The sequence below is a fragment of the Alligator sinensis genome, unplaced genomic scaffold (genome assembly GCF_000455745.1).
Source record: "Alligator sinensis unplaced genomic scaffold, ASM45574v1 scaffold282_2, whole genome shotgun sequence".
In the NCBI taxonomy this organism is placed as follows: domain Eukaryota; kingdom Metazoa; phylum Chordata; order Crocodylia; family Alligatoridae; genus Alligator; species Alligator sinensis.
Window position 1 is genome coordinate 24999 of NW_005841879.1, and position 23741 is coordinate 48739.

The following is a 23741-nucleotide window of genomic DNA, read 5'->3' on the forward strand; positions in this document are numbered from 1 at the left end:
CACACGCACATGGTTTATGACCAAAGATACAAGGGCAACATAACTGATCACAACAGAATAGGATTAGAGAGGGAACCTGGACTCTGCTTAGTGAAAGACAAGCAAAAATCCACAGAAGACAAGTTGAATCCAGTTAGGAAAGACTTTTGTGCCACTCTGTCAATTATAGACTAGTATAATCAAGAAACCTATGACAGATAACGACGAACAGTTACAGTAGACATATAGTCTGTTGATCATTAGATTGAAAAGTGTTTCCCCAAATGGAGAAATTAGGGTTTTTGCTTGTATTCTACATATAAATATCCTTGAATGAAAGCAAATAATAAGGTGGATCCAGGCTGTTTTCAGGAAAGGGAACAACACTGGATGATAATCATGAAAGAAGCATGAAATGCTGACCTGATTCAAAGCTGACTTATTTTAATTCCGTCTTCCTTTCCCACCTCAATCCTCAGTTTGCTTTTCCTATATATATATATATATATATATAGGAATCCTCAGTTTGCTTTTCCTATATATATATATATATATATACACACACACACACACACACACACACAAATATATGTGTATATGCTTTTCATATATATATCTTTTCTATAAAGAGGAAAAGAGAGATATGTATATATGTATATGCATATATATATGTGTGTATATATTCCTACATATATAGATAGATGTATCTATCTATCTATGTATATATACACACACATCTATCTATCTATCGATAGATAGATAGATAGATAGATAGGAAGTTTGTAGGAAAAGCATACACAATCACTTTTAGCTCATTCATAAGTATTTCTGCTTGCCTGCTATCTTACAGGTATGGCACCTCTACAATGGCCCCTTCTTTGACAATCTTGCAAATGCTACAGGATCCCTTAGTCCAGTGCTTATGTATAGTTACCATTTGGAGTGGTAGCATGCAACTTCATAGAAAAATTGTGGACAGGAAATGAGGATACTAAACAAGTATAAGAGTTATCTTTTTAAAAATTATTAAGGTTGAAAAGTGGCCTCGGGTTTTCCCCCCACCTCATCTTGTGGAATTGGCCAAGATTGAAGCAAGAATTGTATAGAAATTAAAATTACAAAGCCAAAATTAAGGAAGATGTATATAATTACTAAGATTGCACTGAAGTCCTAGTATGATTAGCTCCCTGTTTTGGGTTTTTTTTTTTAACACTATGACCAGTGTGAAAAACCAATCCAGTTATCAGCCATCCTTATCAGTCCTTGTATCTAACTTCTCATCCTTATTCTGCATATTCTCCTTCCCGTGCATCCCTGTAAGATGTCAGTACGTTCTTTGCTATGGAAAGAATGGATATAGGAAAGAAAATGAGGAAACTTCATCAAATGAAATAGAACAGAGCCCTAATCTTATCCTTAGATGAAGTGGGGAGTATTTCTGTTTTAATAATCAATTAGCTTATCACGTCACAGATAGCATATTGACGCCATGACTCATGTACTTTCTGCTATTGGCACCAGCTAGGTTTCCTGTCTGTGTCTCCCTAATTATTTTTGTTGTCTTTGAAACTCTTTAACCAAACTTGACACTTCAAGGCCAATAATTAATCTTTCAAACAGAGTAGCCAAACCCCCTAACTTACATGCCTCTTCTATATCTGCAGATACCTTCACAGGGCAGATGAAGGGTCCCCCAAATCAGCAAAAGTTCCTAAAGCAAAGAAGAATAATATTTTCCTGAAAGGAAAAGAAAAGAAAAAAGCCACTCCAACTTCCAACCCTCACCCCAACCCCCGCAAAAGAAGAAAAAAGAAAAAGCACATGTGCAATTTTCCCCCCGCTCACTCCGTTTCCTTTATGCGCGCTGGTTCAGAGCTGCTGGTGGAAGATGGATACATATATTAATTCTCCATGCAGAAAAATAAACAGTGGGCTGAGTCCTCTGGGACTCAGACGTCTGGTCTCAGCTGTCCCGGTGGAATCTTCCTCCATTGCCTAATGGTCTTTGACCACAGCAGATCCATTTAAGGGATGCCGTATCATTTTCTAAAGCCTCATTTAGACTCATACATAAAATAACCTCATCCTGTCACACTGAAATGATTTCAAACCCAACCCCCCTTTTGCTTTATTTCTTGTAAGTAATTTAAAACACGGGGATGGATTTTAAATAAAAGGAAAAAGAAAGAGGTAGAGGAAGGAAGGGGGGGAAAAGGAAATGAGACAGGAGCTAACTTTCAAAAATGGCATTAAATGATGAGTTTTCAAAGTCCATTTTCAAGAAAGTTATGTAACATTTATGGACAAAATTACCCAAGTCAAAGGGGAAAAAAATAACATCTTATTATCTGGTCTAGTAGTTTTCCAAACAATGTAGTCACAATTTCCTCCTAATAGGTTTGTTTGCCACTATGTGCATTTTATTTATTAACATATTTCTTGTATTGCTACTGGACCTTGAAACCCCAACAGAAATTGGGGGAAAACTGTAAAAAAAAAAAAAAATGCAATAAGGCACAGCCCATGTCTTTGAAGAAGATCCTGGTTGGAAATCCTAAAAATAGGAATTAAGAATTTTATCCAAAATTCCAAAAGTTCATTTATCCCTTCAAGTTGGACAAAAGAAAAGAACATCAAATGATCAGAATTTCTGTGATTTAAATATTTCAGTTTGACATTATGGAAATGCTTCCCTGTGGGAAGGTTGATGCTTTTTGTTTCAAGAAGCAAAACCATTTCCTTTCACCTTTCCTGTTTCGGTTTGCTAAGTGAGAATAGACGAGAGTCGTTAAGAATATGATTGGGGTGAAATATTTCCATAACGACCGTGGCCATTTGGAGAAAATGGATCTGCTTCTGAGAAACATTTTTATTTATTTGAATTTATTTTTATTTATCATCGGACTGGGTGACCTGTTGAGATGTCTTCTGATCCCAGCATCTATGAATCAGCATTTCCTTATGGAAAACTGATTCTAGTTCATCCAATGACATTTGCAATCTATGTAAATACACCAGACAAAGATGGGAGTGGAAAGAGGCATGGGTGGGATGCTTAACCATCCTCAGCCACACAGCAGGTCACCGATAGGCATCAAAACAGAGCCCTGTCTCCATGTGTGGGAAAGAGATCCGAAGAAGGGCACCTTGTGCCCAGAAGCTTATCTGCCAGCCCTCCCAACTATATAGTTGATCCAGTAAATGCATTATCAAAAAGATCTTGCTTCTAGAGGTACAGAAAGATATTCCACTGGTGGTAATTGGAGTCGTTATGAAGTCAACATAGTGATGCAAACAACCAGACCCTGGAGTTTTTAGAAGCACCCAAATTATTAGATGCTTCTCCGAGCTTTAGTGAAACTTCTTGAGTCAAGTTCTTGTTTTGTCCAAAATTAATTCCTTTATATTAAAAAAATAAAATGAAATGTTACATAGTACCTAGTGTTATTGCAGATAAAGGTACAATGCACATATTACAGTTGGGAATATGCATGTCCCTAAAATGTATTACTAGTCTAGACTAAACTGCTGCTTCCTAATCATCGGGAAGCACAAAACACTGGTCTGAGCTGGATCCTGTGTTAGGGTACCACTGCCCTCTGCTGTACTCTACTGTATGAAATCTTCATTTTACAGCCTTGTGTCAGGAACCTAAAATAGTTGTAGATATTCGATGTTCTCCGTTAGCATGAGCGGCCCGTGCTTATCTTCCGAAGCAGTGGGATTTGATTTCTCCCCCTGTTGCTCTCCTTAAATTCAGAGTCAGGCTTTGAAGGGTAGGGACAAACCTAAGGAACTAGGGAGTTGCTATATTACAATGTACCCGTTAGACAAGGTTCTTTGGGTGAATCTGATATCTTTTATTAGACCAACTTAAATAGTTGGAAAAAAAATTTAAGCAAGCTTTCGGGTTTTTAAAAACCCTTAAGTTGGTCAAATAAAAGATATCAGATTCACCCAAAGAGCCTGGTCTGCCTATGTCCTTAAACCAACACGGCTACACCCTACACCAGTGTACCAGTTAGTGATTCGTTGCTAAAGTTCACCGTTGAAGGAGTTCTGCATCCCAAGTTTTTAAATCATCTTGTTAAGATTATATGAGTCTGAGGGTGCCTAGAAATCCCCCTGTTCTTCCCTGCTGGAGTTGAATTTTTTCAGTCTTTCTCAAAGGGCATACAATAAATAAATGAGTTTGTAACTTGGAAGAAAGGTGATGGAAAAACTGACCCTTCCTTACAACCAGCTTACATTACCAACTACAGTGCTGAGGTATGTTTCCAATTTCTTTTCTCTCCACAGCTTTTGAAGCAAGATACCCATGACAGCCAACTCCATTTGCCATGAACTTTGATTACATATCGGCCTAGGGTCATTCATCATCCTAATGTCTCTTTAAAGAATCCACAATAATGAAGTCTTAAGTGCATGACAAATGTCTCTATGATCTCAGAAAGATGCAGTTTTATGAAATTCACCTGTGACCAGAAGTTCCCGAAGAAGGCCAAAGCCAATATTTAAGACCTCATTATGCCTTTGGAGTGGTTTTCTCCCTTGTGAGAAATGTCTCTATGGGCTTGAATTTCACTCTTTGTTCTTCACCATCAAATGAGGCTAATATTAATTATTCCTTCACCCCAAACTCAAACTTCCAATGGTGCGAAAGTCTGCCAGCATTACAACATCTATAACTGTTCTCTATAGTACTACAAAACATTTGGTTGTAGAAGAGATGATTATTCTTTATCTACCTCCTCTTAATATAATTTAGAGGGCAGTTAAATATCCTGCCAGCTATTAACATCAGAAAATTTAAACTAGAAGGAACGGTTTCCTCTTGGATGCACCAGGTTTATTTTACTCTGTTCTTAGGGTCTGTGCAATTAGTGCTGCTTTTTTTTGCTCAGGATGTGGAGAATTGCAAATTTTAATTTTTTTTTTCCTGACACACTGTAATTATTGCAGACATCAACTGTTTTTTGCACACTCCTCCAAAAATATGGTCAATCGTGTTTGCACAGGAAATTCTGGAGTAGAGGGAACGCCCTAGGTCACATCCGTTCCATGCTTGTAACTCAATCTTTTTGAAGATCAGAAAATAGCTGGTTTGTTTGCCTAGTTTGTAAATTGTGTGAAACATCTGAGTTGGGTTCAGACAATGCTTTTTGCCCATGCTGCCTATGCAGTTTTCCATTATATTTTTCAATGTACTGCCATTTACTTTTCAAAATTTTCCTACCAGCCTTATCGAACTAAGAAGCTGCATTCTTGGGTCTTTTTCCTTGGATGCCCTTCTCTCTCCTTTTATTCCAGCATTATAGTGTCATTTTGATAGGATGTATCCTCCTCCCTTATGTTTTCTGTGGTGTCTGTCTTATGCAAATTTGCTTGATAGACACAAGGGAGAGCGAGAAGAGGAGATGCACTTTGGCCTGTTTGACATTAAGGATGAATGAATGCAGAGCTTGTCCGTATGAGATGCAAATAAAAGGAAATTGCTGGTGTTGTCTAGAGGATAGGGAGTTGGATGGGGTAGCTGGGATATTTGGATTCTCTTCCTTGCTCTACTACTGACCTGCTAAGTTGTGTTGGGAAAGTCACTTTACCTCCCTGCACCTCTAGTTCCCCTCCCACTATTGCTTGTCACGTCTGAATATAAGTACTTTGAGGGGGCACTGGGACCTTTCAGTACCACCATAATGCAATTAATTGTAATCACTATCATTTAATTTATGCCATGGTCAACGAGCCACAGTGATTGACTGGATGCGAATACCTTCCAATTGAACCTTAATTGTCAATACTCTATCTGTTAACAGGGTTGTGGTGTGGCCTTGCAAGGATCTGGATAATATAAATATCCACTATACCTATGCAGCAGTAGGACCTCTGTATCTAGAGGACTGCATGTGAGACTGGCCACTATCCATGGATCATCAGTAGGAACAAAATTTGTGTCTTTCAGCAGCTAACCGCAGTCCTCTGCCGTGTGAACTTAAGGAGTACTACACCTTGCTGGTAGCAGTAGTAGGTTTTTATCTTGTCCAAAGACCAGCCACTAGAGGAGCATGTGCAGCATAGAGCTAATGAGTCATACATGACTAGAGCTGATTAAAAAAAGGTGATATATTTGGATAGAAAAAAATGTGCTATTTCTGTTGGAAAATTTCAGTAGTCTTTTTTTTTCCCCCCAAGCAGCTCTACATATGGTCCCATAGGGAAACCCCAATAACTTTGAGCAACGGTACAGCAATACTTCCATGAATTCAGAGAGCAATGCATGTTTAGGAGCCAGTGTCATGAGCTGAGCACCATTTACTGTCTTTGGCCTTCCTAGGATGTTGGAAAGCTCACTTGATCTCACGGTAAAAGTTCATTCCATTGATGAGCTCATAAAATCTCAATGCAGAATTTTAAACCATCATTTGAAACCAAGTGCTCTGCCTCTGTAATAACAAGAACCTTAAATTTTCAGAAGAATTCTCAGCGCCTTTTTTTCACTATTTACCTAAGGCCTCGTTCAAAAATTGCTGTTGTGAAAGTTTCAAGACAAATTGAAACTATATACCGAGAGAAAACGTATAGACATGCCTCTTTATCTATCAAGATATATTCTTCATCTAACAGAGGACAAATCACAGCAGGGAACATTTCTACAGCTGTGATCCCCAAGGATTGTGAGATCGCTTGACTGGCTCAGAGTGTCTCTCAGTTGCAGCTGCTGATATCATTATTGGCAAGGGAGGGAGGTGGAAGGAGGAAGCCTTTTTCTCTCAAGTTTCCCCCTGTCCCTTCCTCCACTGATAGACAAAATGATTGCCTTTTAATTAGCAGGCCAGATTCCCAGCAGCACTGAGGCCTACATTTGTTCACAGCTTTAGCTCGTATTTTATTAGGCCTGAAAGATAACTGTAAAAGGAATGGTTTATATTTTTAGTCATGTGAGTAGCTGATAGATAGGACCCCAACAGAAAGTGCTCAAGAGTACGTAACCTAGTTCCTATGCTGTAGATCCATAGGTTTTGCAGGATCAGTAAAGCTGATTTTTGGGTGGAGGATAAACAGCTTCCCTTGGGCGTGTTTTTTTTAACGTAGGTTCTTAGCCATAACCACTGTGGAAAGGCCTGGTTTTCCATTCTCCCACACCAATGCAAAGAGTGTGCTGAATGCATAAGTAGTGCTAATATTTGCATTTGATCAACTTTCCATGTACTGTGAACTTTGTACTGGCGCTAGTGAGGGCACAGCATGTAACCTGGTTCCAGGGCCGCAGCACTAAGAACTGTATACACTTTCTTCAGCTACACTAAGGGGCAAGAGGGAAAGATGGATGTGACGGTAAGGTTCTTCTTCCCTTTCCTGCAGCCAAATGCACTAGACCCAGATGAAGCACAAACTGTCCATACATAATGAATTAAATAATAACAACAGCTGGATTGAGTACTCCAGCCTTTCACTGGTCAGGGAGGGACATGACACAACGTGGTTCTGTTTTCTAATATCAGCGTGTTTGCTTCATTTTCCCCTGCCTTGGTCCTTTCCTTTTTTGTGTCCTTGTGACAAGGTATTTAGCAGAATTTGCAGATATTCATTGGAATCTGACAGGCACCTTGAGTGCTTCTGCTATGGCCTTGAAATTGTGACCTCTGGGCTATCAACCGTGTGTCTTAGCGCCCTCGGCACCCCAGCCTCCCTCCTGCTTTGGTTATGTGTCATTATGCACTGGGAAGATGTAAGGTGGAGCAAGATGGTTTTGCCAGGTAGCAACGTGGCCTTTCTGGAAGTAGACTGTCAGGAGCCAAGGAGGGCAGTTCCCCTGTGGAAGAATGACCGGGCAAACAAAATGGAAACCCCAATGGCTGGAAATTAATTTGCTTTGGTGCCCGGAAGTAGGAATCAAAGTAACCTAATAGAGGCAAACTGGCTTGTAAAAAAGAGACATGCCTTAGAGGCATGGCTGCATAGGTCTGACTCTTGCTGGCTCTCTCCTGCTTAGATTTGGCTTAGCCATTCTGATCAAGGACTTCATTTGCCGTATTTCAGTTGACCGCTAAATGTCATTGTGCTTGAGAGAGACTTCCTGCTTGATTTCATCCTTCCCTGAAAGAGGGGAAGTGCCCCATCAGGAGCTGAGCTAACTGGCCATCACTAATGGAGCAGTGGAGAAGCCAAAAGGGAGCTAGGAGTCCTAGTACATGGCCATTACAGCCTGTTTGGGTGAGAGCAGGAATAGCATTTAGGGAAATGAAGTGGGGTCCTTGTGCTTCTCTAATACATCACTGGATCTGCTGCCTTGGCTCAGTGGATTAAGGCTAGGATCCATAGTCACTCCCCTTTTAATGCCTCACCTAATGAATAGCATCCCTGTCTGTACAGCACACATCTTATTCCCCCTTCAAGCCAGTACTGTGTATTCATGCGAGGCCTGGACCTGAGCCCGTGGCTTGTTATGAGGCCAGAAGCAAGACTGCTACCAACTGAGCACTTACAACTTTAGAGTAATAAGGACTGAACTCCAGAAACAAATGAGTACAGTCCTTTCCTCTGCAAACTTTACCAAAGTATCAGATACAGTGTACCAGGAGCTCTTCCAAATTGTTATTTGTACTTCTCATTGGTCCAGACAAAAGAACACTAGCTCCTGAGATGCCAGCTGCATTGAACATATATCTCTTTTATAGCTGCCCGTCATTGCAATTGAAGAACATAGACTTGCACTTTGCAAATGTGGACTATGGACACATTTTGGATTTTTTTCCTCTTTATACTTGTTTACCACGGCATCTAAAAGAATTGGTTTCCATTTGCACATATTTATAAAATATACAAGTAAAGGATGCAGACAGATAAAGATTAGACTGGATTAATTTGTCTTCAAAATAGTGTGAAACACAAGGAATTCATAGGGCAATGTGTTTTCTTAACTATGTAGTTGGTCCAGTAAAAGAGATCACCCTAAGAAATCCTTGCCTCTTACATAATGGCCCATCACAGTAATAACTTCACTCTAACTCTCTCTAAAGTAACAAAACAACTTATAATGTCCTTCAAATAAAAAGGGAATGGACTAATAGATCTAGTTTCAGCAAGTAAATGGCCATTGGATTGCCAAATACTAAAGTGCATTTCATTTCCTCAAGGTTGGAGCGAGTCAGAAATGTTTCAACTTAACATTTTCCCATCATCAAATGTTGATTTGTCCAAGTCAGAGCTTTATGGTGGTTCCATACTGAAAAGAAAACAAATATCCAAGCCTCAAGACTCCTTGCAAAATGTGATTCATATTTCATGCCCAACTCTACTTGTAGGCCACAGGTTTTAGTTTTCAGTTCAGTAAGTCAGAACTTGCTGGAAAGACTGAACTCTTATACCAGGACCTACTTTCTAGGAATGGGCATACTCAGTGAGACCCACACTGTGATGGGAACAGTGTGAGGTGGAAAGAGTACATTTATGTGACTGACCGATTGAGTGCTGTGTGAAACGGTGGCGTGCTATGTGCACGAGTGCAGGACCGTGTGCACAAGCATTTGATTGCTTCTGTCAATAATTGACAGAGATGGTGTGACTGGATTGTATAAAAGGGATCCCATTCCCAAACTTGGTGCCCAAGTAGGATTGAATGGTATGGTATGGTGAGTGTGCTCAAGTGCTCAAGTCGACTTGAGCTTGAGTGTGTGCTCAAGTCGGCGTGAAGGTGTGATCATGCATGTGAGGGTGTGGGGCACTAAAGGTCTGTGAGACACTGGTTTGTAAGAAGGTGATGTTTGTTAGTTTTTGTGCATGTGGAGTGAGAGCCTGGGAGGCCAAGATCTCCGTTGCGTTGTGTGTATGTGAAGTGAGAGTTGGGGGAGGCCAAGATCTCCATTGTGTTGTGGATATGTGGAGTGAGGGCCAGAGGGGCCAAGATCTCTGTTGTGTTGTGCATATGTGGAGTGAGGGCTGGGGGGCAGGGGATGCAACATCTTTGTTGTGTTGTGCGTATGTGGAGTGAGAACTGGGGGAGGCCAAGATCTCTGTTGTGTTGTGAATATGTGCTGGGGGGGCAGCTCTGTGTACGTGTAAGTGGTGCCTGTGGGAAGGGAGAGCGTGAGATTGCTCTATCGTCTCGTTATCTTGTGTTAGTTGATTTGTTGGTATACCTTGTATTTGGTATCTTGTATTTGGAAGTGTATCTCGTTGTGTATAGAGTTGATGAGTTGTTTATTCATATACCATTTCTTTGAACCATAATTGAAGTGTCTGTAGTTATTGGCCCATTCTCCAGTCTTGGGCTGGTTAGAGTTTAGCTACCCACCACCCTTTCAACTAGAGCAGAGGGGCCTGGAGGATTAATGACCCTCCCCTGTACCCACATGTGGGGTCTCAGGGCCCTCCTTCTACAGACTCACATCCTTTAATGTACCAGTATTTATCCTAAGACCACTTCTGTGGAGCTCTATTAACCTCTATTTTACAGATATTGCATGTGGCACAACAGACAAAGTGGCTGGCCTACGGCCACAGAGAGAATCTCTGATAGATCAGAGAGCTGGATCTTTATATTCAAAGTTTCAAACCAGTACTTTAACCCCTGGACAATCCTTTCACTTCCATCAATATGTTGTGTTCCTTCAGTCTGATTAATTTTACCAGCCTCCTCTTTTCCTCTCTACATTTTTGCATAGTAGTGCCAAAAATGCATACTTTGCATATTTTGTCTTCTCTTTCCATATTCTTGCATTCATGGCATAGACATACGGTATCCCCAACTATCTGATTTTCTCTAGGTGATTACTCAGGATTTCATATTCAGCTGTCCTCAAAAGGAAAAAGTGAGGCCAATAAATAAAAATAACAAATAAAATTGTGCTCCCACTCATGTATAAGCCCGATGCTGGAATTCATGGGTGAAAATCTGTGGTCTGTGTTATGTAGACTAGATGATTATAATGGTCTCTTCTGGCTTTAAAATCTATGAATCTATGATGAGCTGAACGGCACTTAAAGCCCCTTGAAGGATTAGAGTTGACACCCACAAGAGCTTTTCTGTCTTCGGCTTGCTATCCAAACATCAAGTGGTCCACGAAGATGTTTGCAGTCTAAAAATGCTGCAGTAAGGAGTACAAGTGGAGTGAGATCCTGCCTCGGTGTAGGCCAGAGAAGCCAAGGGAATTAGGCTGAATTTGACCAGCCAACAATTCTGGACCAGCACACCGTGTCTACTGCACGAGGTAGACAGCACGCACCTTGGAGAAAGAGACACTCTGTGATAAATTGTTCCTGAGAATGAAAACGGTGTTTAACTTAATCTAGTTTCACGAAAAAGCAACAGCTGATGACAGCCAGCCAGTCAGGGCACATTGCAGATGGTGTTTTTCATGGCTGTAATCTAATGTCATCGTTTTTACAGAAGTGAAATTAAAAATCTTCAATGCTTTGTGGTGAAGACAGACAGATGCCTTCCTGCTTTAATTCCTGAGTGGCCATAACATGTTCGCTGACATTTCAACTTGATGTTTTAATTGGCTTATTTGAATAAAACTCAGACAGGTTATGTTGCTCAGTTTTATTTTGTGTCTCCCAGCCCAGCAGCCAACAAAAAGAAGACAGCAGGACAAGGAGGGGCAGTGACTTTTCACCTCTCCAATTCTCCCAGTGTTTTGTTTAGCTCTTAATGTATTTAAATTCATGCCTTGTTAAATTATAAACTGCATCCTGCCGGGATTAAAGTCAGCCAGGGTGCTCCAGAGAAGGGTCCCCCTACCTTCCTCCCATTTGTTCAGTCAAAATGTTTTCTTTCAGGTTGGGGAGGGGGGTTGTTTGAATGTAGTTATGCCATTCCTCCACGTTGCACCAAAAGACACCTGAACAACATGCTGCTGTACCTGCCCTGAGAGTCAGCGAAGGTTGTCTCATACCGTTTATAAAACACAGAGGGCAAGTCATGTGCTGGGATGGGGGCACCTCACCTTTAGGTGATATCCCAAACTGGAAAGCATCAACTTCATTATATGCTGCTCAGCTGTACTTTACTGCATATGCAGTGGTTTTACTAGCAAAGGGGTCACTAGTTTATAGCACGGGCCTCATCTGTAGAAGAAATGAAGCCACAACCTGAAGAGCAACGACTGTGACTTTGGTAGCCCTTGTCACTGAAAATCAACCAGACCCATGTGCGGTTATTTTGTCTTGCTGAGCAATGCAACCAAAAGCAAGAAGCAAAGTTCAAAAAGTACCATCCCGATGCAGATAATGGGAAAAAACTGAACTGAAAACCTCTTTCCGTTCTGGTGATGGGATCATTTGGATTAAAAAATGACAGGTTCTCACTTCCAGCTAGTTAACTCAGTTCTCTCCCTTTCTTGTTCCCTATATAGATTCCTCCTTGTATGCTGATAGGATTTGCATCTTTCTCTACAAAATAATATGTGTATATAGGATAGATGTATCAAAAAGTATATTAACTTCTGTCTTTTTAGCTTTCTCTACAGTAATGGCAACCTCAGCGATTCCATGTTTTTGTCGTCTTATCCATCTGCTTAGTGTGCAATGATGTAGCTTTCCCCACGTCTGGATCTCAGCCAACTACAACTGTGTGAGTGTGTATGTGTGTGTGCATGTGTGTTTTTCGGCTCAGTGATACTCACTGTTTGTGATGGTGCATGGAGAAGAGGCCTGGCAAGAGCATACAGTATGCCATGCCCTGGAGATCTAAGCGGTTGGCAAGTGAAGTGGCAGGTATCTCAGGTACAATGGATCAAGCACTGTCTGAGTGGGAAATGATTTTGCTAGTCCCTGGTTAGTGCTTGGGGTGCAGGTCCACAACACAAAACCGCCACACATAATTAGCACAGCTTGGCATCCATCTCTGTCGAGGGAAAGGTCAGGGCTCACTTAGCATGGAATCTGAATTACCCTTCACCCAAGAGGAATAGGTTCTCTCTGGTTAGGTTAAGGTCACTGGTAGGGCTCCGTACATTGCTACCTTCATAAAAAGAGATTGAAAATCCACCTATCAGACATGTATAAACACAATTTATTCTGCTTCTTTCCCTTCACATAAAAACTTTTGCTCAGGTGCATAAAGTTAGTCCAAGGTCAGCCATGCTTATCATCAAGGCACAGGGATGTTTGTTCAGTCTATCCAAAATATACCTCAAATCCCAGAAATAATCCAGGCATAATAAGTAAGCGCCAGGTTTTGCTATATGGGTAATTTCAGTGAGTCAAGTTTTCCTCCGGTTGACATACTAGTAATTCTACTAAAGTCAGTGGAAATACACCAGTCTGAAGCTGTGTAAATCAATTTGTCTCTGATTCTCTTCTCAAGTCCAGGGAGCACATCCTCAGCTGAACAGATCCTCAACTTCACTGTTACATTTCCAGTGAAGACAATTAATCATTTTATGTTGATAAGCTGAATATCTGGGCTCTACAAATTGTTGACCTAGTTTGGATACAGGAAATATGAACTAATTAACTGTGTTATTCTGTTAGGCAGAAGGCAGGGCAGGGTGGGACCTTATAGACTAACTTATACAGAGAGACATGAGCTTTCATAGGCTACAGCCTACTTCATCAGAATGGATTTGCATAGAGCTGGAGAACTAGACAGAAAGGCCAAGGTGGACCTTGGTCTTTCCATTAGTCTAGATGGACATATGCATTAATGTTATACCGACTCTCTTCATCATGTCAGTCAGGGCTCATATTGAATTATTCATTTACGCAACTCATTAGATCCCTTTTGAAAGCTAGGTACTAGTGCTCTGGTTGTCCGGTTTGTCATCAGCTTAAGGTTTCTTTTCCACAAAGTATTGTGTGGTTGCTGATACGCACTGACATCCTCATATTAAACTAAGACATGCAAGCATCTTCTCTGTCACCATCGTGTTGAGGGACTGCTACTGCCACCACTGCTGTTAACAATTGGTTCATCTAGACCACTTAGTGTCTGAGCATGTCCAGACATTCACTCGTACAGGAGAAATTCTCCTGGAATCGGTTTAACCCTGGTTGTTCCCAGGTTATTTTCCTCCTGGAGCAGCCATTTTTACTCAGTGATAAAGATGCTTATAGCTATAGTTTTTCCTGGGAGAGCAGCGACTCTCCCAGGAGAACCTTAATGTCTGTATGCAGCCTTATTTTGCTCTGAATCATCAGTCCAAGGTTTTATTGCCTTATACTCTTATTGTTTTAAAAACAAACAATAGAAATAACCTAAAATGAAACAGCAAAAGTAAATCAGATGAGGAAAAAATGGAAAGAAAAAGCCTATTTTCCCATTTAAAAGGCATATTCTTGAAGTGTCTAGTTCCCCTCCATGTACATGTTCGACTCTCATTGACTTCAGTGAGCAGTTCAGAATTTGCACTTATGCGCTGAGACTGAGCAAAAGAGAGAGCCCCTCATTCTGCTCCTGTGGAGGAGAGGAAATTGTGCTTTACTGTATTGTTTACCCTGCCTTTTCTTTAATTTACCCTTTGTTTGATATATCAGCAGAAACCATTTATCTGCCTCGATGATCAAATAAGCTGGCTGGTAAAACAATGGACGTGTGATTCACTGGGAGTGGAAGAATGGTAATATAAAGGTAGGCTGTGAGGATAAAGTTTAAAAATTCAGTAATGTGTGATTTGCTACCTCAAGCTCGCCACAGTGCCTAAGGGAAAATATTGTTTTTTCATACAAAGTAGAAAAGAGAAATATGGGTTATCCTTTAGTACCACTGCCGTGAAAGGGATTCCAGCACTGAAAGCTGATACTATATTACTTAAAAGAACCATATCCAATTCAAGCTGAGATATTTTTGTTTCTTCAACCAAGATAACAGGTAATGAATTCAGTGATCAGTATCTGGTTTTCTTGAAGCAGGGGGAGATAATCTGAAAAGGCAGGTTGCCTGGGTGAGAAATAAGCAATTTTAGATCCACGCATTGAGGGCAAAGTCATGTCACCTGAAAACTGAAATTTCTGTCTTCTGCAGTCACTGATTTGAAGTCAATGAAAATCATCCCATTAGAGTTCAAAGGGATTTTGGATTCATAGGAACACAAGTCACACTTCTGACATCTCAGCAAGCTTCCTTGTAGACAAATGATTCCAATAATTGCAGCTTTACATATTACACAGTAATATGAGTTATCAAATTCACTGAAACTAGTAGAGACAGATGAGTTTGTCCAACCAAGGACCAACATCCAGGCCTAAATCCATTATGGAGATTATTACACAATTTAGAAATTTAGACAGCATGTGGATTCTACTGACTGATGAATAGGTTTGAAAAATAATCAATGTAGAGGCAATTTAGGTTGCATTTTCATGCGTGTTCTGTTTTTTCCCTTTTCTGTGACTTTATTAAAAGACTCATTTGTAGGAAAAGATCTATCATCTTCCAAGATATCATTTAAGAAAATGCTTCTTCTAAGGAAAAGATTCAGTGGGTGCAACTACACAAGATGCTTAATGCCCATTGGACTAATTCTACTGAATATTAGTGGCTGGCAAAAACCATGCTAATGCAGTAGATTACTCCAATGGCAATTAAGCGTCACAAAAAATGCATTTATCACTAATGCTCAGTAGTGCTGATTATGGTACATTAAGTTAGTACCTGTTACTACAGGTACTAAACTTAATATGCTGTAATTATGATGCATTAATGAACGTGTAGACACACCCAGAATAATCAAGGAGAAGACTTCCATTACAATGGGCTTTGGACATGGAGGGCAGTGGAGGGCAGTAAATTTTGTTGCTAAAGAAAGTACTTGTGTTAAGAACCAATTGAAACTATATATTTGATAATTCTCAATAATACTCCAATAAGGCATTTTGTTGGTGATAATAATACAAGAACTCTGTTAGAGGGGTGTCCATGTAAGCATATCATAGACCTTTACAGAGTAAAAGATGGTTTATTCTTTTTTTTTTTCAGATAGGAAAAGCTGAGCCAAAAAAAAGCTAAATGACTTATACAGCTACTCATCAAGACAATGAAAGAATCAAGAGCTGCACCTAGTTTTTCTGACTCCCAAGGCAGCACTCACGTAATGGATCACATTGCCAATTTAACTGACGTTTGGTTGGCTAGTTGGAGCAGTCCTGCCTCTGAAGATTTTTATTAGTTACTGGAACGGTTTGTGTGAAGAACGGGGCCCCAGAATTCGAATTCTATCCAATATTCCTCATTTCTTTCATTTGATCTTGATCCCTGGAGGAAGATGAGAAGCCAAACAATTCTGGAAGCCAGGATCATCACAAATGAGTTGACAGATGTGATTGTGAAAAATGCAAAGCAAAATTCTTCCTGTTCTTCCAGATCTATGATCCCTCTTTTAAACATGTCACTTGGAGTTCTTCAAATGGGGTAAGGGCAGAACTGTGTTATGTGATCAACTGGAAAACAGAGAAAATGGCGAACTTTACTTTGTTTGGCCTTGGATTGCATCTACAAGTTAAAATAACTAAAGAACCCTTCCAGTCCTACACCTCTATGAATCTATGAAACTCCATGAATTTTGTACTTTAATCCTGAATTAACCGAATTAAGAACAGGAAAGCATACCGCTGCCACATGCCTTCTGAGGACCAGCCTTCATTTTTCCAGAGCATCTCATTTAACCACAGGAATATTTTTTTCCCTATAAAGTTGTATTTAAATATTTATTTTAAAATAGTGAAGTACCTTCATATAAAGACACGGAAAGTTGTTTTAGTTGGCAGGCCTAAGATCAAATAAAATATCTAAATGTGGTTTAGATATTGACATTTATTATTTTTACGAGAAAAAATGCACCCTAAAAGAGGAACTCAAAATATTTTATTATTTTTCAGGACTGGATCCTGGGTCAGGAACTGGTGGAGGTGTCTCTTGTTTTTCGAGAAAGGAAGGCTTGAAAGATGAGGTAGATAAGCCTTCTTAAGTATTTTTTGTGTACATCAGAATAGATATGCCTACTGTCTTATGTATTAGATATATTAATTATATAATTGATTTAGAATTCTAATTGCCATCCATTATGTTAGGTGTAATGAGCCGAAGCCTGCCAGGCTCATAACCTGACAACCCCACAGAAATCTATTGCTCATTTTTTAGTGAAACTGGGATTCTGCTCAGTTCTACAATCTTTTCAGTAGTGAATCAATCCTAGAATGGCACGTGTCTGTGAACATGAAAAGTGACACGTAGCACCAATCCTGGCAGCATAACAGAATCACCGAAATAAGTTTAGCACTATAAAGAGGACTTAGTGAGAACGACTAACTCTAATGGCACTCCCTCTTTCTGCTTCACCACCCATCTTTCTGCTAGAAACTTAAAGAAATAGTACATGCAGCTTCTTGTGAGCCAAGAATATGCTGCAAAGCCTTGCAGTCACCAGGAACAGACCTTCCGAATGTGATGTCACTTCATATGCTACTAGCTAATTGATTTCTCACAAGTTACAGTTGTACCTCAAAATTGAGTTTATTTTTTCACCTTCTGAAATTCCATAACATGTAATAACCCTACAATAGTTATTCTGTTCTCATTTACATCTGTGCGGCCCATAAATAACAACTTGATTACTTCACTGGCTTCAATCTTGATACCATTTACTACAAAGAAGGATCGTAGGTGGGGCTGGTCCTGCTTTGAGCAGGGGGTTGGACTAGATGTGACCTCCTGAGGTCCCTTCCTGCCTTCATTTTGTATGATTTTATGATCATTTCCTAATGATGATTTTTTCCTTCTTAAAGGCAAAGCTTCACATGGATTTTTGTTGTTGCTTCCAGCACTTTGTAACACAGAGCATAACTTTGTCCTGATTCCTACTTGCTGTGATACTAATAACTGCTGCAACACAGTGAAGTGAAAAAGAAACTCAGCTAGTTTAATTAGAGTTCATTCTTTTTATTTAGGTCAGTTAAGATGTGTAAGTTGTGTCTGTTCCAGGTCTGCTCACACGTGTAATGTCACTGAGAGTTTGGTTTGGAGAGTAAAGTTTGCACCAACGTCTTTAAGAGGGAATTGTGCCTCCCCTTTGAAATGTATATGAATTAAAAAAAGATAAAATTATCCAAAGCACCTTAGTGACTTAGGGACTGAAATCCAAAGGGAAGTCAAAGAGACTTAGGATACCTAAATCACTTAGACATTTACTAAATTTTACTTGGCCTATCCTCAGAACTATTGCAGTTCATCATTTTGCAATAGCCTGTCTAATATATTCTTTTCTTCATTAAAAATACATGAAAACATGTATTTCTGCTCCTCTGAAATCAGGGGCTAGGGACAGAAATGACCCCCAAACTGGTATAAGTGATTTGAAACCGATTCAAATCTGTAATACAACATAAGTTCAGTGCACATAAACCACTTTCAAAATGGCTAAAACCAGTTTAAGGTAAACCTGGGTGGATACAGTATCAGACTTAACTGATTTAGGTTAAATTGGTCTATTGAACTTCTGTCCCAGATCCCTTTCAGATTCAAGTTAAGGCCCTCTAGACTGAAGTTAACTCCCAGTCCCCCAGCATCCCAGGATGCTTTGCACTTCCCCCACAAACCCCACCTCAGTGGGTGGGCAGGTTAGCCTTGGTTTAAATTCCACTGAGTAGGGAGGCATACTCTAGCGCCCCCCGGCTTCTGGCCTGGGCCACTACAGGCGGGGGACTGCATTTCTGGGATCAAAAGTGGATGTCTGTTCACTGGCTTATTGGTTCAATCTACACACTTACACTAACCTGCCAAGTTTGAATCGATTCAACCACAGGCTTTTTGACGGTCAGTACTTAGCCAGGGTGTGAAGTCTTATCTGCAGTTGAAGCTTTCAGGCTCTTTTCTCCTGACACCTGTTGACAAAGAGTGACACTTAAGTGTTTGCAAAGAGGCATGAGCTTTTTCTTGCCAATGCTATGACAAGACTGGTCCTTTCTCTTAGCTGGTGTAAATATTGATTGACTTTGCTGGTTTTATCCCAACAGTTTAGCTCTGACTATCCCAGCACATATTTTTTTAACTGCCCCAAATGTCAATTGGGCTCCACCTTTCTCAAGAGCTTGAAGAGCCACAGCAGCATATTTTTGAAACCGGGTTATGTTTCTAATTCGTTCTGCCTGGTGATTAAATGTTGCTGGTTATGCTTTAAATCATTTACTCCAATAAATGTGACAGCAAATATGGCATAGTGGTAGTGTCCATGATGAGACATAAATTAGATTGTAGGGGATCTGGCTTGTAGCTATGTCAGAAGTAGGCTGGAAATCAACCTGAACTAACCACCACAGCTTCATTAAAAGCTTGAAAATGCTGTCCTTGTATGTTAAAACATGTTGCATTTCAGTGTTCAGACAGAAAGGAGATTCATGGTGTTAATTCTGCAGGACTGCAGACTCCTAAAGACTCTGTAGGAGTCTTCATTCTGGAGAAGACTCATTCTGTCCAGGCTTTGTACATAAATGTTTGTGTGCATCTTTGGGTGACATTAGGAGTATTGGTCTAACAAGCTGGTTTCAGTATAACAAACGATTGAGCAGGAGGCCTGAAAAATATCATAGAAAAACTATTTATGTCATTGAAAAGAACATTTTTTTTGCCTGCTTTTTTATTGTATAGAAATTACCTTGAGAAGTGAAACATGGCACCTCAGAATTCAAATGGTATCTTTTTTTTAAGGAAAGACCTGAAAACATTCATCTCTGTACATGTGATAGCATATTTTCAAGCTCCTTTTGCAATATCACACATGGTTAGTGCAAACTATGTAGCTGAATGGTATAGCTAGTGCACCATTCAAGGGAGACAAATTTATTTATTCATATTTAAAGTTACAGGTGTATAAAAGAGGAGGAGGCAGTTGTAATTCCAAATGCTGTTTAGCCTCTTGTAAGTAGTGCCATTGTCTCAAATTAATTTGGTTTCTTGATCTCTGGAGGAAGTTTGGTAATATGAAAATAAAATAACTAGCTAAAGTAGTGATGCACTATATGGTTTCTTTTAGTCCTGCATATATAGCCATCAATAAGAATCTCTCAAGGGCTTTTGGAATGCAAACTCGGGGTCTATATACATTGTGTATGAGCGTGTATATTATTTATCTTTGCATTAGCATCTCTTTTATCCAAGACCACTGAAGTACTGAGTTTTACAGTTTTAAATTGTGAAAGAGATTTCTTTAGAAAATTGGACCAAATTCAGTCACTGTTGTTTGTTTGGGGTTTTTTTGTTTTACTGATCCTAAACTGGTGGTAAAAGAAGAATAAGGAGGAAAAAAGACTTTTCTAAAATGCACAGACCTTTTGAATTTGAGCTTAACAGAATCGAATATCTGTAAAACTCCAGACATACCAGGCACTCACTTAAAATTCAACAGCATGTTGTCACTTCCATGATGAAACGGAAATCTGAGCCTGATGGTTGTACTTCACAGGAGAGGCCACCAAATCAAATGCTAACAATGTCTGACACGCAAAGCAAACACAGCTTCCAACGTGTTTGTTGCAACAAGTGGGGCTCCAAGCCTGGAAGAGGGTTCTGCGCATTGGAAAACTCTAAGCAACGTGCCGTGGCTATGATTAATGAAGAAGTTGACTTGGAACAGTCCAGCTCAGAGGGAGGTGGCAACCCAAGGAATTCATCATAGAAAGCTGTAAAACAGGACGTTAAAACAGACATTGGGTTAAAATATACAACTGAAAAAAAAAGTTAATTTGTTTTCATCTGCTGGTTACATTCCAAAAGGTGAAGTTTGTTTTTTCCTTTTGAACCTGCCCTGGAGAGGAGACACGCACCATATGCCACCAGTGGCCCTTATACAGAGAACTCTAACAAGATGTTTGCCAGAGTTTTGTACTGTGTTCACCAAGCCCTGCCTCCCAGCCCCATTTCAGGCTGGTTAGTTGAAATTAACTTTGGACTGCAGAAAAAAGGTGCTGTATGAATAAGCCTTAAAAATGAAATGGCCATCAATCCACCCAACTGGGAAGGCACACGGAAAACTACATGATGGCTGCTGCACCAACTTGCATGGGTTGGGTTATGGTGTTGTGTGTTGTAGTTGACTTGGTTGGATTTGTATTTGATACCCCCCTTCCTCCCCAACACACAGAGGCCACAGCAACATATCTGCTTCTTCATACATGTATATATTTCCAGACCAGAAAGCACCACTGTGATAATATAGTATGACCTCTTGCATAACGCAGGACAGAGAATTTCATCTAGCGATTTCTACAATGAAGGAGAATCGTTCTTCAGTGCCCTGTAAGTGAATGGTGATCCCAGTAAATTGGACTTGAACTACAGCACTACATGCATGCTATATGCTATTGGTTATAGAAGTCAACACCATTTTTAATCTCTCAAGGTCCTTAGCATCGTTGCATATCCATAAGCTCCAGGAATTCAGCCTTTCAACTGTTGGCAGAGATGCAGTCAAACTTGTCAAAGGCTGACTACTTGTAAAGGGAGCCAAATTTAATCAGGACAATAATGCAAAGCATAGCGTAGACTTAAGCAGCAAGGTTCAGTCTGTCATTTTCTATTAGTCAATACCTAAAATAGAATAACTCCCCTATGCCGCTCTGTGCTTTTCAAACATGCCCTGATTGTATCCTTCCAATACAAATAAAATGTCATATTGTGTCAGTTGCTGAGACAATGTTACAAGAAGACACCCCTCCCCATTCTCTTCCTTCCTCGCTGTTTCGGTTTAGACAAATAAAAAGTTCCATTTCTCCGGTTTGTAGCTCAGTCTTCCGGGTTCTGTCAATAGTTAAATCATCCATGATTAAATTTGCTGGTCCACTGCAAAGTAGTGAATTTCCATATCCAAACTGAAAGAACAGTCCATATCGCTAATTTCTCCATTGGTTTCCACCTTTGCAAAGTAAGCATGAAATGTTGCTTTCCTGACTTGAAAGCCTTTTAAACTTGTTTATTCCAGCAAGAAGATGACATGAGGCACAAGCCAATCAAACTGGCACATCCAGATGCCTAACTTGTTGAGACTGGGTTTCAGTCTACAATTTGGGGGAACTAGATTAGGGTGGGTGTCATGTTTGCTGGTTGTGACCCCCTGGGTGGGGATCTTGCAATGCCATCCACTGACAGTCTGTCCAGTCCTAGACTGTGATTGGTTAGTGAGAATTTTGTCATCGTGAAGTTGTATAAACTTTCCTGTCTTACCATCAGTCAGTGTTTGCTGAGGCTCTTGTCTCCTCCATGCTCTGAAAAAAGAGCAGAAAGGCACCATATAATTCTCTGAATTCTGGAGACCCTGTTTCTTTTTCTTCTTCTTCTTCTAGACTCAATGAAATGACTTCAGTGGTTTTAGATCAGGTGCCTGTTCTGAAACGAAGATCTGCACTGTTGGCCAAGAAGCCAATGCCTAATCTAAAACATGTTCTTTAAAAAAAAAAAAAAAAGCACATGGCTTAAACAGATGCTTAAGTTCTATTAACCTTAATGGAAAGATCTCGTGATTAATAAAGGACACAGCCTGACTCCTTTTGGTTAAAATAAAATGTCAAATGTCACTTTACATATAAAAGTAAAAAGATAGAAGAAAAGGGTTGATAAGAAGAAAGAAAGATTGATGGGTACATGGTTGATAGAAAGATAGGCAGATGGGAATAGGTGTAATACTTATGGAGGCAAAATCTGTAGTCCAAACAAAGGCAAAATACCCTTTAGCTACCATGGGAGTTTAACTGTTGAAAGGACAATAGCATCAGAGCTTTAATATGTTAAAATGGGGGTCCTGGCACTCTGTACTCTGGGTGGGCCCAGAGGGTCTGGTATCCATTAGAGTTCAACATTTAGCCGAACCAAAAGATTAATTCTTTTGCAGGAACTTAAGCAAACCAATAGCAGCTGAAAGTTAATCAAGCCATGATCCTCACAATCCTCTTAATCACAGCCAGCTGCTACTTAAAGCCTAGAAGGAGCAACATCCCCAGGGCAACCATCCTAGGGGGTGGGGAAAGCAAGTCCACGAGAGCACCCTCTCTTCTTGAAGGGCATTAAAAAGTTAATAAAATAAAAGTTAATGCCTTCAATCAAGGGAAGTTCTGAAGCTTCCAATATTAATCTCTTCCCGCCATCCCCAGCTGCATATCCCTGGAAGGCATTTGATTTGTACTAAAATATTTGCTCATAACCCAAGTTTCCTCCATAGTCCATGCAACAGTCGACACTTGGGTGTGTGTCTTTTTTTTTTTTGCCTTTGCATTCCAAGTGTCTCTACAATTTTAAAACATAATCCATGCCAATATAATTTACATTGGCTTGATAATCTTGTCTTCAGTTTCTTTTAAGTTGCCCATGTCAGTCTCTTGGTATAATATTGCACCTAGTTTGACAAATTTGTTATTCTCTGTTTGAACTGGATTCTTTTTCAGGGTCTTTAGCAGCATAGCTGCCCATTACGAGGCCTTTATAACCTAAGTACATTGCATAGGCCCCATGACAACAACTTTGAGTGTCCTACAATCCCTAGCATATTAATCCTCACAAGATGCATAGGAGATAGAGAAATGCTGTTATGGAGGAAACGAAGTCTTGAGAAATTAAATGATTACACATGTCCACAATGGACATCTGAGGCAGAGCAGAGGTTTAAACCTGGGTCTGCAACATCCGTCAGAGATTCTGCAAGGGCCCTCATGCCACCTTTTCATAGATACGTCCTGTGTTTAAGCTGTTGTAATAATGAGATCATCTGTTACAGCTAAGAGCCACTGGGCACGTCTACACGAGACTCTAAAAGCACAGTAGGCTAATTCTACTGCACATG

At 40.1% G+C, this 23741-nt stretch overlaps 1 long non-coding RNA gene across 1 annotated transcript in view; it reads left to right on the forward strand.

Annotated features, from left to right (window-relative positions):
• Positions 1–21744, forward strand: part of LOC112549190 — a 41631-nt gene extending 19887 nt beyond the window's left edge. Inside the window, exons 2-4 of the long non-coding RNA XR_003092541.1 lie at positions 12438–12553; positions 14458–14551; positions 15899–21744. This is a non-coding gene — a long non-coding RNA (uncharacterized LOC112549190). The remainder of the gene's footprint in view (positions 1–12437; positions 12554–14457; positions 14552–15898) is intronic.
• Positions 21745–23741: the final 1997 nt, after the last annotated feature.